This window comes from Protopterus annectens, chromosome 5.part0 (assembly GCF_019279795.1).
Source record: "Protopterus annectens isolate FY-2018-M chromosome 5.part0, PAN1.0, whole genome shotgun sequence".
In the NCBI taxonomy this organism is placed as follows: Eukaryota; Metazoa; Chordata; order Ceratodontiformes; family Protopteridae; genus Protopterus; species Protopterus annectens.
The window spans coordinates 1,330,919,051-1,330,934,117 of record NC_056735.1 but is presented as its reverse complement, the minus strand read 5'-3'; the positions used below and the strand labels follow the sequence as shown (position 1 = coordinate 1,330,934,117).

At 39.2% G+C, this 15,067-nt stretch overlaps 1 protein-coding gene across 2 annotated transcripts in view; it reads right to left on the bottom strand.

Annotated features, from left to right (window-relative positions):
* The window catches only part of LOC122801656 (G-protein coupled receptor 183-like), a 248,485-nt gene that overhangs the window by 48,687 nt on the left and 184,731 nt on the right, over positions 1-15,067 (bottom strand). Inside the window, exon 2 of one of the 2 annotated variants that reach the window (XM_044071138.1) lies at positions 9,344-9,475. The exons of the other annotated variant lie outside the window; for it this stretch is intronic. The gene's annotated coding sequence lies outside the window, so the exon portion shown is untranslated. The remainder of the gene's footprint in view (positions 1-9,343; positions 9,476-15,067) is intronic. 2 annotated transcript variants of the gene reach the window in all.

Below are 15,067 nucleotides of genomic sequence, written 5' to 3'. Positions count from 1 at the left end.
AGCCTGATGCTCATTAGAAGGATATGTAGTGTCCTGTGTGTTGTGAAGGACATTGTGAAGTTTGCTTTTAAAACTGATAATAGAATTCTGGGAAAAGATAAGGTCATAATGGACCTACAAAATGTGCATACATCAGTTGTAACTTTAATCAAAATGTCTTTAAAATCGTCAGGCAGGTATCTGAAACAGCTTAGCTAATACTTAAAGAAGGACCAGGATGACCCATGGAAATAATTGTGCCACTGTACACAACACTGATTAAAGCATTTACTGAATTTGCATTTATCAAATGAAACACTTTGCACAAATAGAGGCATTTTGAGTACTTCTCACAAAATGGTAGAGCTACCAAATGTATGCTAAACATGGGAGTCAAAGGAGCTCTCACTGTTTTCAGTGCTGATAAACCACAGAGTGATTATCTGTGTTGATCTTTCAAGACACTGTCAGGCCTAGTTCTTTCCAAAACACTGTAGCTACATCTCCATAAGGCTAACTTCAAATCAGATTACTTGCTACTAAAACTAAGTACAAACAGAAGGAAAAAGAGATAGCAGGTATGTCACATCAACTTAGATTATGGAACAAGCTACCACTTCTGTATAAACACTGTAGTCTCTACCAACTTTTTTCTCTGTATATCATTTTTTTTGTCTAAATTGCAGCTCTTCCCATCAGCTGCCTGGTAGCTCCCCCATTGATTCAACCTCTAAGCTTGGTACTACTCCTTGGTTTGGGGCTACTGGCAGTATAGGAGGAGAAGTGGGAGATCAACATAACATCAGTACTAACTGCTGGCCAGATTAGTGGGAAGGGGATTGGGAGAGCAACACCTTGGGAATGAAAATGCATCTGCATCATCATCCTGCCTGCAGGTCGGCTTTTTTGCTTAGTCCTATCTCCCTCTGCCAATGTGTGAACATCATCAGCATTGGGATGATTGGCAATGAGGAATGGCTTATCCCCCCAACCCATCCAGCATGGCATACACCTCTGAGAACCAGCTTCTACCTGAGCTAATTTAATGAATGCCTGGCATGCTCACACTCACCCAGAAAAGACCCTCTCATCCTTCTTGCCTTTCCATCAAGTGTCCAAGCCCCTAAATGAACTCAGTTAACCTGGATCATAATCAGGGCTGTATCCCTTCATGCCACCAACGAGTCTTTCTCTATATCAGTTTTGTTTGTTTTGATATAATAACATTCACAACACATTTATAATCCAGACATATTTGCACAATCTAGAAATAGTTATAAACAATAATGGAATGATACAAAGCAAGGACAATGTCCTTGATACAATCTCACACAAGACTATACAGCTCACACATCACTCATTTAAATAATGCCTTTCTCAAATTCATCAGTGGATTGTTTCTTATAGCCAGGCATCAATTTCTGTTGGATTGGTTGACTAAAGCCTGAGCACTGCCTATTAATTGGTTAGAAAAGGTAAATATCAATTGATTTCATGTAGCCTGTATGGCTAATCTAATGGTCTTTTATTTATTTATTGACATTTGATTACCAGGACAGTCCGATGGGGTAGAAGCCCATTTTCAGCCCAGGAGAGAAGCTCAAATTATTACAAAATATTTTAAGAACAATAATTTTACAATCTTCAAAATAAAAAAAAAAAAATCTGCAGTTTAAATAATTATAACAAATTAGACATAATATAATAATGGTTGAGTCTAGGCACGGTATATGACAATCATTTAATATTTAGAGACATTTTAGACAGTTTGTAGAGAAATTAAAGGTAAATTAGTGTAATACAAATAAAAATTGCGATATGAAGTGAGGGTAAAACAGGCTTATATTGTATTTAGAGAGAAAGTCAGGGAAGAGAATTAGATAGCAGTAAAGAAGTAAGTGAAGAAGTGAGAGTGAGACAGTATAAGGAAAGAAAAGGTGCTTGTTCACATTTTGGGATATAGTATAGCCTGGTTTTGAGCAAAAATAGAGCCATATTTTAGCTAAGAAGTTTTTCAGAGTGGTTTTGAAAGATGGGAGGGAAGGCATAGACCTGGTGGATACAAATAAGGAGTTCCAGGCCTTAGCAACCTTGTATGAGTACAGACAATGCCCAGCAAAATAGAAGTAGATTAGTTCACAAGTATATTGTAGTTTGGTTCCTTAGCTCATTTTTTTTTATGTTGGCCTGTTGCCACTGGATTGCAGTGTCACTGCTAAAACAATAACGATAATTTTTCAAAAAAGGCTATAGTACACCCCAGTGACAGTCAAGATAAATAGATCTAGCAAAAGGGTAGGCTTCCACAATGCTGGGAACAAACACGTTTTATTCTCCGTATAAATAAAATCTTAAGCTGCAGTAAGTTTCTACTCCCCTTTCAAAAGTCTTATAAAAGTGCAGACATAAAAACTTCTAAACCCTTGCTGAGCTTCAACTGAATATTCTAATGCAGAACTTGGAGATTGTGTAGAGGTGCAGGTACTTGCTGAAGATGTGGGGAATGAGCAAACTGATGAGGCTTCAGCTTTTGTCTAATTTCAGAGGGTGGGGATAGGGGCATGTACCGTGGTATAGTTCATGACAGAATAGAGGTGATATCAACAAGGGGCGGGTGCAGCTTGTCAGGACTGCATTTACTTGGAGGTATAACTGTATGTTGTATGGGTCACTGCTCATCAATCCCTTCAGAACAAAGCATACTGCATGAATGGTTTGGTTGGGAGGGTGGCCTAATGGTTAAGGTGCTTGCCTTACAAACACAAGGTGCAGGGTTTGAGTCTCACAATGGATAATTGGCTAGGCTTAAAATGACTCGCAAGGGCAGTTAGCCTAGTACTAATCTATGAACCTGAGCTCTCTCAACATAGGACTGGCAAGACCAGTCAGGAGGAGAAGGTTACCACACACACTATAGACCCAGTCTCACATAGTACCATTACAACCTCAAATCATACACATAAACACACAAAGACATACTCGGAGGCTCTGATCAAAAATCTACCAAAACAGCAGAGGCCACCAAAGCAGACACCCAAACAACCACCACCTCAGAACACAACACGCGCAACACATAGACCTCACAGTCAGAGTGTCAAACAGTCACAGCCCCAAACACAATGCCAGACACACTAGTCATTGGTGACTCCATAGTCAGACACACTGATGTCCCGCCACCAGACTGAGTAAGGAGAAGGTCACAGTAAGCTGCCTGTCACTCAGGTCTCTCAACAGCAGGTACAAATATGACTCAGTCATTGTCCACGGGACTACATGAAAAGAGACATTGAGGAGCTCTCTGATTATGTAGCCCAGGCAGGTATGACCCTGACCTTGAGCAGTATCCTACCTTCACCAAGAATGATGCCACAATACAGAGATAAGATGATCAGCTTTAACAATTGGCTTAAACACTGGTGTCATTCAAAGGGGATCCAGTATCTGTCTGCCTGGGATGACATGCTGGACAAGCCATTGCACCTGTCACCGGATATTGGCAAAGGCTCTTGCCACCCTCATAGTGCCTTTTTAGGCAAGGCTCAAATTCTAAACCTACCACCCTAGAACACAAAAAGGAAAAAAACTAAGGGTAATGCTGCTCAATGCCAGAAGTCTAAATCGGCCCTTCTCAGTATGGAGAACATCGATGTCTGTGCTGTGACAGAAACCTGGTTCAAGGCTCCTGAGAGCACCCCAGCTATCAGGTTTTTCCTCATATCAAGAAAGGAGGAGGGTATCCATATTCATCAAGGACACCCACACCTCAAGACTGATGCATCGGAGACCATCCAGGTGCAATTAACCATAGGCAAGACTGCTCTGCAAATTGTAGCATGTTACAGGCCACCCTCACAAACTCAGGAAACTCACATGGCCTTCCTGAAAACACTAGAGGGATAAATGTATCACCAAACACCATCATACTAGGTGACTTCAATTACCCTAATATAGACTGGGAACACTACTCAAGCCCAAACACCCTAGCCCAAACGTTCCTGGAATTCATAAACTCAAATGCCATGGAACAACTAGTCACCATCCCCACAAGAGGAGATAACATACTTGATCTCATCATCACGAACATGGGAGCACAATGTTCAACACCGAAGTATACCCCTCACTGGTGAGATCAGATCACAAACTAATCTCGCTGGAGGTCCTCATCCCACCCCCACCTGAAATAAAAAAGACCACAGTAAAGAACTTCTCAAAAGCTGGCTTCACACTTCTAAAGACTAGTGTGGGCTCCTTTCAGGCCCAAACAATACTTGAATCGCCTTCTACCAGCACCTGCAGGACTGCATGGATAAGGCAATCCCAAGCAAAACAAAGACTCTTTGTACCAAACCAGTCTGGTGGACCCCAGCCATAAACAAACTCTACAACAAAAGGAGGAAGCTACTACAAGATAGAGCAAAATCCTTAAAAGGTAAGACACCCTTGATCACTATAAGTAAAAAACTAAGAGCTCTCATAAAATCATCCAAAGCAAATTTCGAGAGAAAAATAGCTAAAGACTCAAAAGACAATCATAAGGCCTTCTTTAGCTATGTTAGAAACCTAGGAGGAAACTCCCAGATATGCTCAGAACTAGTTCAAAATGATGTGAAGATTACTGATCCTACAGACATTGCCAACATACTGGCTGACAGGTTCAGTGCAAACTTCTCCCCTCCCCCAAAAGGAGAGATATCTATACCAAATGAGTGCAGCCCCCAAACATCTCCAGCGCCCAAGTGAGAACTGCTCTCCAAAGCAAAAACACAGCATCCATGGGACCCGATGGTGTCCAACTCAATGAGGAATTAAACCCACAGCTAGGACAGCTGTTTAATCAAAGTCTTACCTCTGGATATGTACCCAGGAGTGGCGCACTGCAACTGTGGTCCCACTTCACAAAGGCGGTGCCTCCACAGACCCTGGAAATTACCGCCCATTAGCTTGACAAGCCTTATCTGCAAAGCCATGGAGAGGATCATAATGGACCTCATAAATAAAGACATAGGGAATTTGCAGACTTTGGATCCAACCCAGTTTGGCTTTGTCAAAGGCAGATCATGCCTTTTAAACTTGGTTGACTTTTTCGAAACAGTCACCAAAGCCATTGATGAGGGAAAGGCAGTCCATACAGCCTACCTCGATCTGGCTAAGGCCTTCGATACAATACCCCACTCGGGTATCATTGAAAAACTCATCAGCTTAAATGTTAACCCATACATCACAAGATGGGTTGCAAACTGGCTGAGTGACAGAACCCACAGGGTCAGAGTTGCTGGCGCCATGTCAGACTCAAAGCCTGTCACGAGTGGTGTCCCACAGGGCTCAGTCCTGGGCCCACTCTTGTTTGGCATCTACTTGTACAAGCAAACACAGGAGGGTTATGGCTGACAAAGTTTGCAGATGACTGCAAACTGGGCCATAGTAGAAAACACATCTGACACAGATATCCTTCAGAAGGGTCTCACAGAAACGGATAACTGGTGCCAGAGCCACGCCTAAAGTTAAATGCCAAAAATGCATAGTCATAAAAACAAGGTTACCCCTAGATACCAAATAGGTGGCAATCCACTGAGCACAGAAGAAGTTATCAGGGACCTGGGGACCCAGGTTGATAGTAGTCTGTCATATGTAGCTAAAGAAGTCCTTCTACATTGCCCACCTTATCATGAAGGGATTCTCATCTAGATCAAGGGAGGTCATAGTCTCCCTTTACTCATTACTCATCAGACCAATGATTGAGTACAATGCCCCATTCGGAATGTATCTGACCCAACACTTGCAGCAGCTGGAGAGGCCACAAAAGTTCCTCACCAAAAGGATAAAGGGTCTCAAAATCTGTCCTATGCTGCCCGACTGAAAGAACTCCAGCTCTATTCAGTCGCTTGCTCAGAGGTGACCTTTGCCTAACATACAAGGCCATGTCAAACCCAGATTTGATGAATATGCTTCACCTCAAAAATCTAGATCCATCAGAGCCACAAGGGCGGAGACTTAAACAGGGATAGATTCATCACCCAAAGACTCCCTATGCTGTGGAACAAAATCCCGGTACATGTGAGGCAGAGCACCTCGCTGGCCTTGTTCAAGAGAAATCTTGACCAATGGATGGGAGATCGCAGATATACCCCAGGAATTACCTCAGTGTCACTGCTCGACAGAGGCACAGCAAAATAATGGGTATAGTTCCCCATACTAAAGGGGTGGCGTAAGCCACAAAACAATGGGCTAGGCTTATAAATGCCCTCGGGCAGATAGCCTAGTATGAACCTATGAACCTATGAACCTATGAACCTGTGAAACTGTTCTCTGTGATCAGTATTGGTGGCTCTCAGGCTCAGTTTCTTCTTATGGCATACTTCATGACTAGTCAGTGGATGAACTGGGAACTGTGACTTGATAGAATTAACTCAGCATAAAGATATATAAATCCATAGCAAGGAGGAGACACATATGTTAAAAGAAGTTTCATGAGTCTCACAAGCCAATACCTAACATGAATAATGCACAGTAAAATAAATAAATAAATACAAAGTGTTGGAACAAACTTCTTTATCCTTTTCCCTTGAATACAGTTTGGCATATTAATGCTACGGGTTCATTTCTTAATGCTTTTAGATGGCTCTTAAGTTTTCTAAAAACAGAGCAAAGGCAGTAAAATGGAATGGTACAGTCTTATCTCCATCTCCCAATTAACAGTAGGGTACTTCAAGCTCTGTGCATGGCCCACTCTTTTTTACACTCTGCATGAATGATAAGGCCAGCCATATTAGAAATGTTACAATGATTCAGTATGCAAATGATTCAGGCATCACTCTTTCTGGATATTCTCCCGAGTTTGTTCGCTCCTAACTACAAGTATTTTTTCACCTCATTCATACTGGGTTAAATAGCATAGGACTGCATCTGAGGGCCGCAAAAGCTAAATCCATGTTCTTCCTCACCTACTCCCTTCATGAACAACCTCCTATAAGCATCTAGTGGTAAAACATATTCTTCACACAAAAGCAGTATTAATCATGGCACTTGATTCAATTAAAATATAAAAAGAAGAGTCTTCAAAAATAGAACTGCCATGCTTACCAGCTTGGAGTTCATTTAAAGAAAAAACTCTTTAATAAAAACAAAGTCAAGTTGGGCAAACTGTGTAAAGCACAATCATTTCTCATTGATAAGACCAGAGTAACCACAGTCATATCTTATCTGAGTTTTCGTTAATGTACTCCTCCCATTTACCACTAAACTAGCCTCACTTTGCATCAGCAACTGGAATAGACATGCAGCAGATAACTAGGTTTGCTGCTGGTTGCAAAAGTAGATCTCAGCATTGCTACTAGTCATGTAAGCTAGGTTGGCTTGTGTTTAGCTTGACTAGTAAGTTAGGTTGACTTGTGTTTAGCTTTGTTTAGCTGACAAACTTTTCTCAAACCTATCTTCCCCTCATTATCTGACAAAATCAAGTAATTTCCTCAATTCTGTGCAAATGGGTAGGTAACTAATAAAATATACAAAGAATTTCTCCTGCTTACCCACTTTTAAATATCTACTCTCCCCTTATTCCTCATATCTTTAATGACTATTGTCCACTGCATGTAGAACAGCTGGTACTGCTTTCAGTCACACATCTGTTCATTATCCCTGATATATGTACAACCTTACATGCCCTCTGTCAAACTCTAATTACTTAGGTTGCATCAGACTATACGTTGTCTGTTAGCAGTTCTTGAATATGTACATACTTGGTGGCATTACATTTCCCAGATGTCCAGTTCCTACTGTTAATTCATGATCCATTTATTTTGATTATACTTTAAAACTGATATCATTACTGTATTTTATACATTATCCATTCAATATTTTATTGGAGCTATCTCCTCGAGACACAGTTGAAGATGGAACATCCTAGCTGGGCATACACTCGTATGTTCTTAAGGGGTCATTTGCATATTTTACATGTATGTTTTTGTTGCTTTTCAACATTTTAAATATGTTGCTGAGTTTCTATGGGAAGGCCTGTGCCTAAATGCTGAAAATGAGGTTTCATTCAATAGCTGTACGCAGAAGCAATGCAAAATTCAAATATTACACAGGTTCACAAGTGATTACTAAGCGAATGACTTCAGGTAGGCCTTTCTAAACCCAGCTATGCTTCCTATATGCATCTAATATGTTTTGATACTCCAGTATTATTTTAAGGGCTATACGTAGACTTGGATATGAGTGGTCACTAATCAAGCATTTGTAGGCGGAAACATTAGATCAGCTCTTTGTCCTTGCATGGGTTTAGAAAAGACTGTAAGAGATTAACAGTGAAGTCAACATGTTTTATGGACTCAAGAAAGCATATGATTGTTTATGTTCAAATGACTTGGGAGATTTACTGCAATAGCATAAAGCTGTGGATCCATGTTGTATGCCATCTGGTCCTCTAATGTGCAGAACATGTAGTGTAACCATAATTTTTGCACTAACACAGCTCAAGGCAGCTGTTTTACTGCACCCATTGCATCCACTGTGTGTCTGTGTGTCTGGTATCCGTTGTAATTCATGCTTTTATTGGACGGGATATTAAGACACAGCTACATTTTTCTGAGTAAGGATAGCACTTTTATTATTTATAGATCATGGTGTCCTCTTCATTTCAACAGACTGACCTCTGGAATCCTCTGGAATCCTCTGGAATAGTTTGCTGCTGAGTAGGAAGTGGTTGGAATGAAAATTGGTACCTCCAAATAAGAGGTCATGGCTCTCTCACAGAAAACAGTAGGTTGCCCCCTGCAGGTAAGGAGAAAGCAACAAAATCAAATAAATAAGTACCAGCTTACTTGAGAATGCCACAGAATCCTACAGGATGAGCTGGGTTCTGTTGCTGGGAAAAAGAAGTCTGGCCTTCACTTTTCAGATTTCTACCACTACAACCCTCACCAGGATGAGTGCTGTAGGTATTGCTAAGACTGAAATGTTTGGAAGATGTACCTGCTAATGGATGCAGCCATGACAATACAACAGTTATTATACCAGATACTGGTAGTGAATCATGATCAGACATAGGATGAAGCTCTAAGTGTAGTGGTCATCCTTCGTCCCTTTATTGCCTTTCCCACCAACTTGGAATAGGACTGAAATGATGAGACTGTGGCTATAAGCAGTGGAAATGAGAATCCTTCTCATGATTTCATGGCCTAGACTCTGTGAGACAGCAAGAATACCGCTAATGTGAGAGTATATCAAAGTAGAGCTCTGCCCCTTCGAGTTAAAAGGAGAATGTTCCATTTCTTCTTTGGAAGGTATACCACTCATGGTCCACTAGGATAAAGCTCTTGGACAAATGCATGATATGATGGAGAGATTTTGTTCCTCAGCTTACCTGGGAATGCTTCAGAATCCTGCAGAATGAACTGGGGATTGTTGTTTGGGAGAAGAGGTCTGGCCTTCACTAATCAGATTCCTACCACCACAACCTCCATCAGAATAAGCACTTCAGAAAATGGATAGATGGCTGAAAGAAAAGAAAGACAGTTGATAATAATAAGGAAAAAAAATAAAGCACCCTTAACAAACCTCCTGTTCAATCTCCAATTAATTACAGAGCAAGAAAAATAAAAATTAATCAAATCAAAAAATATCACAAGAAGGCAAAGTGTCTTACAACATTATCTTCAATTATCTTTAGTTGATAGGGTTAGTCCCAGCAAACTTGTGGCCTTTACCCAAAGTGGTATTTATACTACTAGTGGACATTTGACAAGGGCATTGGGAAATTTCATTTACTATGACTCCTTAAGGATATACCAGTGTGTTTCACCTACATGGCTTCTGAATGTCCATGGCTTTTTATCTTTTGGTTTTTAAGTCTTTATCAGTACATTCATGATAATGAAGGCAAACACCACTAGTTGTAGACATGCATGCTTCAGCCTTTCTTTGGCCTTGACACTACAGCACAGCATAAGTGGGGTCATTTGTATATATCCCATGGACCTTCACTATAGAAAGTTTAAGATTTATATCCTGCTGACCAACATGAGCAGATGAGACTTATCTCATCTGACAGCATACTTAGGAGTGCAACATCCCCCTTATGCTGCCCTGTAGTGTCATAAATCCACCTACAGTACCTGGTCTAGAATAGATCCCATGACCATCTCTGCCAAAAGTAAAGATACAATCTGATCCACCACTGACACTGACATTTACTGTAGTAAAGATATCAAACTCTTGAGACATGTCTAGACAAAATAGCAGTAGTGATGTAGGCAATATCAACATTTATGTAGAAACCTAACAACAGCAAATTATTCACTATCTCATTGTAGGACAATGAGAAAACTTAAGTTCCCTTAATTAGATATAACCATTGTCTGAGAGACAGGAGAAAAGCATTTCATATAATAATGTCTCAGACGTCCTTAGAATGGTGAAAGAGGAGCAATACAGTGGTAGCTTTGACATTACGTTTTATTACTCATTATGCATATGAGTACAAAGCCTTCAGCCTAGACATCTGAACAAAAAAAGAAATGTGTGTTAAATAAATACATGACTGGTCATTTTAAAATCTGGAACACCAGTGAGGCAAAAGGAATAGTCAGTCATCTAGGCCATAAAATGACTTTTGCTATAATATATTATCTTTTGCCCAGCCTTTTTCAGTACAAGCCATCATATGGTAAGTAGTGTGGGGCTATGCATAGGGCATTTGGTATTTAGCCTTACTCAAAGCCACTGTACAATGAATACCAAACTAGAGGCAAACAGACGCAGACTTCTGACATCAGTATTTGCAGCTGAATATCATGCCAACTGCATATAAATGAGTAACACGAGTCAAATAACTGCTACTTTATGAAACTTATTATAATCATAAAGCAAGGAAGGAAACCTAATTCTGAGCAAAATATAAGAGATGGATTCAAAAGGTCTGCATTCAGAAGTATCACACCTACAAGCAAATATTACATGGGGCATGTATTGTGTACTTACACTAAAGATATTATTGCATTTTCATTAATAGTGTTGGTGGGGTACTGTTTGCTATTTTAACTATAAACAAAGGTATTTTTGGTAGATCACTGGCATCCTTTTCACGGCCAAGTGTTAACCCCTAATGGTGAAATGACACACTGCAAAGAAAGATAATTCAATGTAGCATGTTTAAGACAGCATATCATTCACAGAAATTTCTGAACTGTTAGTTTCATTAAGCAAGTATTTAAAGATTTCAGAAGAAAAAACATGGGGACTTCCAGTAAGTTGGGATATATCTCTTAATAGGTAATACATACCTTATAACTAAACTTCTATGGCACATACATATAGACTCTATAATGTGTAGGGTGAAAAATAGGACAATGAATTGAAGAAACTGTATTGTAGAAGGATGGATGGGTTGCAAAATAAAGTTGCAGAGCAAAGCTTGGGTATCGATGGACGATGTGCAAAATCAACAGTTCCTGGTTGCAGTCCCCAGTTGTAGAACTTGTGAAGTGCTTGTTCATTATTAGTTTGTCAAGCAGTTGTGATACACAGCATCATGAAAAGCATTTATTGGGAGACAAATTTACCACATGCAGATATAGCAGTTGAGCAGTCCAGTTAGAAGAAATCTACAAAGTAACTTTTAACTTGCAGTATCGTTATTCGTGGCCAGTATCACCACTGAAATGAATCTCACGGAAACTGCCCAATTTAGAATAACTACTTGTGTTGTAGAAATATGTAACAGTATTCAGAACTGGCTAATAAATATAATTTCAAAAACTTTTTAGTCGTGGTCTTTGATATTCATGCCTGATCAGCCTATTCCATTAATTGGGTACAGGTCCTTCCCTAGGTAAAGTGGAGCCCTAAGAAAAGAACTGCGATCACCCCCACCTGCTGTTCACTTTTTCCCCAACATCAATCCAGTGCTTCTGGTTTCCCTCTATCTTGGCCACCCCACACCATCCAAATGATTTTTTCCACTCTTTTTTTTTTTTTTTATCTTCTCAAAATACCCTAACAGAGCAAGACTGCACTGTAATAACTCTGAAGAAACTAACTGATTCAACCCTGGTGTCTGTGGGTGACAACAAGGTGCACACACACACACACACACACACACACACACACACACACACACACACACACGAGCATGCGCACAAATTCATACTACAAGCTTAGCTACAGACAAATAAGAGGAAGCCACTTGCCTATGACACCTATCTGACAGTGCTGGTGGTAACCAGAGAACATAGTTAAAACATACACAGAGATTAGACATGACATGCAGCCTCTACACAGAAGAAACCACAGCCAAGAATTGAACCTTGAGAACTGAGAACTGTGAGATGGCAAAACTAGCTACTATACTACTCTGCCAGTCATCAGTTGCTTTCACATATATGTTGCCTAGACAACTAAAGATTGATAATTATTATGTGGAATGTGATATATGACTGCGATAAAAAATGAAAGAAATTCTTACCAATGTTTTACTCTTAAACACATTGCAGTACTCCACCAAATATTATCACGTATAAGAATAAGCCATAGCAATGATTTTCTGCACACTCGATTTCAATAACTATTGTACGTTATGTTATACTGCCCCTGCCAAACCAGAACAATGACTGCTTAACAGTGATCAAACAATAGCAGGGTAAGTCACTTTATCAACAAATGGTATCTGTACTCATCAAGTCACTTTATTGACTATGTACACCTCATATGCTTAAATATGGTCAGAAAAATGACACCAGTAAAATATCCCAAATTAAATTATACAAATGCACATTAGTCCTGCAAAACCTGATTATTAACTGTTTGACTTGTTAATGGCAGAAGAATGAATCATTTTAATCCACAAATATCCAGTGTACCCAGAATTCTTAACTTGTTTTTTGACTTTGCAATTTCAGATGCCAGACAGTAGCAAAAATAAAATAATAATGGCCACAGGAAGCTTTTTTCACACTGACACAACAGCTGCAGTCAAGTCCTCCAGCTTGCTACATGCAAATGCATACCAGATCTGCAGAGGAAGACTGTTTAAAATGAGTGTATTTCAAAATAATGGCATTCAGTACCCCTTCTAAACTGTTTTAGTCACTTTGTGATAAACTTACTATTATGGGCACAGACTTATAAATACTCAAAATGTAAAACAAACTAAAAAGGTTGCCACTGACCTGACATGGTGGTCAGACTCAGAGAAGAGTAAGAAAATGAGAAGGTTTTCCTCACTTTCTTCCTCTTTGTTGAGTTTGTGTGATCTATGTAGGTATATATATATATATATATATATATATATATATATATATATATATATATATATATATATATGGGTATGTATCACTTCACCTAAAACTCATTTCACCTAAACTCAATTCATCTAAACCAAATCACCTTAAGTTCATTTCACCTAAAACTCATTTCACCTAAAACTCATTTCACTGACAAGTAGTACAATAAGGCAAATCAAAATTATATGTCCTTTTCCCCACTGTAGTGCGATCCTGGTGTTAGTATATATAGTTGGGGGTGCAGCCACCCACATTGCGGGGCATGGGGGTGTAGCCCCCCACTTATTTTGGTTTTATGTCATCTGGTTTTGTTTTACATTATTTAGTAAAAGCCAACTAGGTGGGGGGCTACGCCCCCCATACCCCTGGTGTGGGGGGCTGCACCCCCCACACCCCCCTTACTATATATACTAACACCAGGATCACACTACAATGGGGAAAAGGACATATACCTTTGATTTGCCTTATTGTACTACTTGTCAGTGAAATGAGTTTTAGGGGAAATGAGTTTTAGGTGAAATGAACTTTAGGTGATATGGTCTTGGTGAAATGAGTTTAGGTGAAATGAGTTTTAGGTGAAGTGATATGTATCCATATATATATATATATATATATATATATATATATATATATATATATATATATATATAGGTGAGGTGTTGGGACAGGATCAACTCTGCACCTACACTGACACACAGAATACCAATGTAAAAATATTTAAATTACAAATGCTGAGATGTTCTGTGCATGTTCCAGGGATTACCCCAGAGCAAGAAAACAACTACATGCACTTTTCTTCCTAAAATTCACTGTCCCTAAATTCCCTCTATCGGTTTGATCTTTAAATAAAACCTGAAAATTAAGCTTCCTAATAAAGAGTTTAAGTTCAGTCAGTTCAGTTATCAGGTCCTGAAGAAGTCCCAGTAGTGAAGCAATGAAAGAGTTTGACCTGGCATTGTATTGTTTTTAATCTTTTTATTTTAGAATATTTTGAGAACACATACTTGTCTGAACCTACTAAGTCATTTATGGACTTCATTTTACACTTGGTGGCAAGTATTTTCCTGATATTTGTAGTGGAGTGAACACTTTGGAGTAGTTATCAAACTTCTTTTTCATGTTTTGGTGAAACTGGTTTTCACTAAAGAAACTATGTACTGGATATCCCTTGTTTCAAGTAGATATGAGGATATACAGTAAAGTTGTATCACTGGGTGGTAAATTTCATTGTAGACTTGATGAAGTTTAGGTTATGTGGCCAGAGAACTAAAGTGGGTTTGTGAATGTAACATCTAGATTTTTGTAATGCCTTTAATATCTTTATACACAGAAAACTAGGAAATAAGGTATTGCATTCAAAGCAAGATCTGTGCTACAATGACGCTGATGACCAGTGTGAAAGAAACAAAGATGCTATCATAGTGCCATTCTGTTTACAACTAAGAGCTGGTCTTTTCATTGTGTTTATTGATGCCATTCTAAGAGGGCTAGACTATATATATTAGTTAATTCTGACCAATAATGACTATCCTGAAGTATGTCCACATTTAGAAAATAAGAAAAAAACCTAGAACATGTCTTCTGGTTTAATGTCTCTGATTTTGGCTTAAAACATCAGTTTACATGCAATCTACATATAGAAAACGGGTAACATATACACTTAATGATGATATATGTTCATCAGCAAATGCTGTGAAGAACCTTAGACTTAAACACTCTCGCGGTTAGGAGGATATCACTGTGATGCCATGATGTGGATGAATATTGCAACGATACTTGGACGATGAGCTTTGTAACTGCATCATATA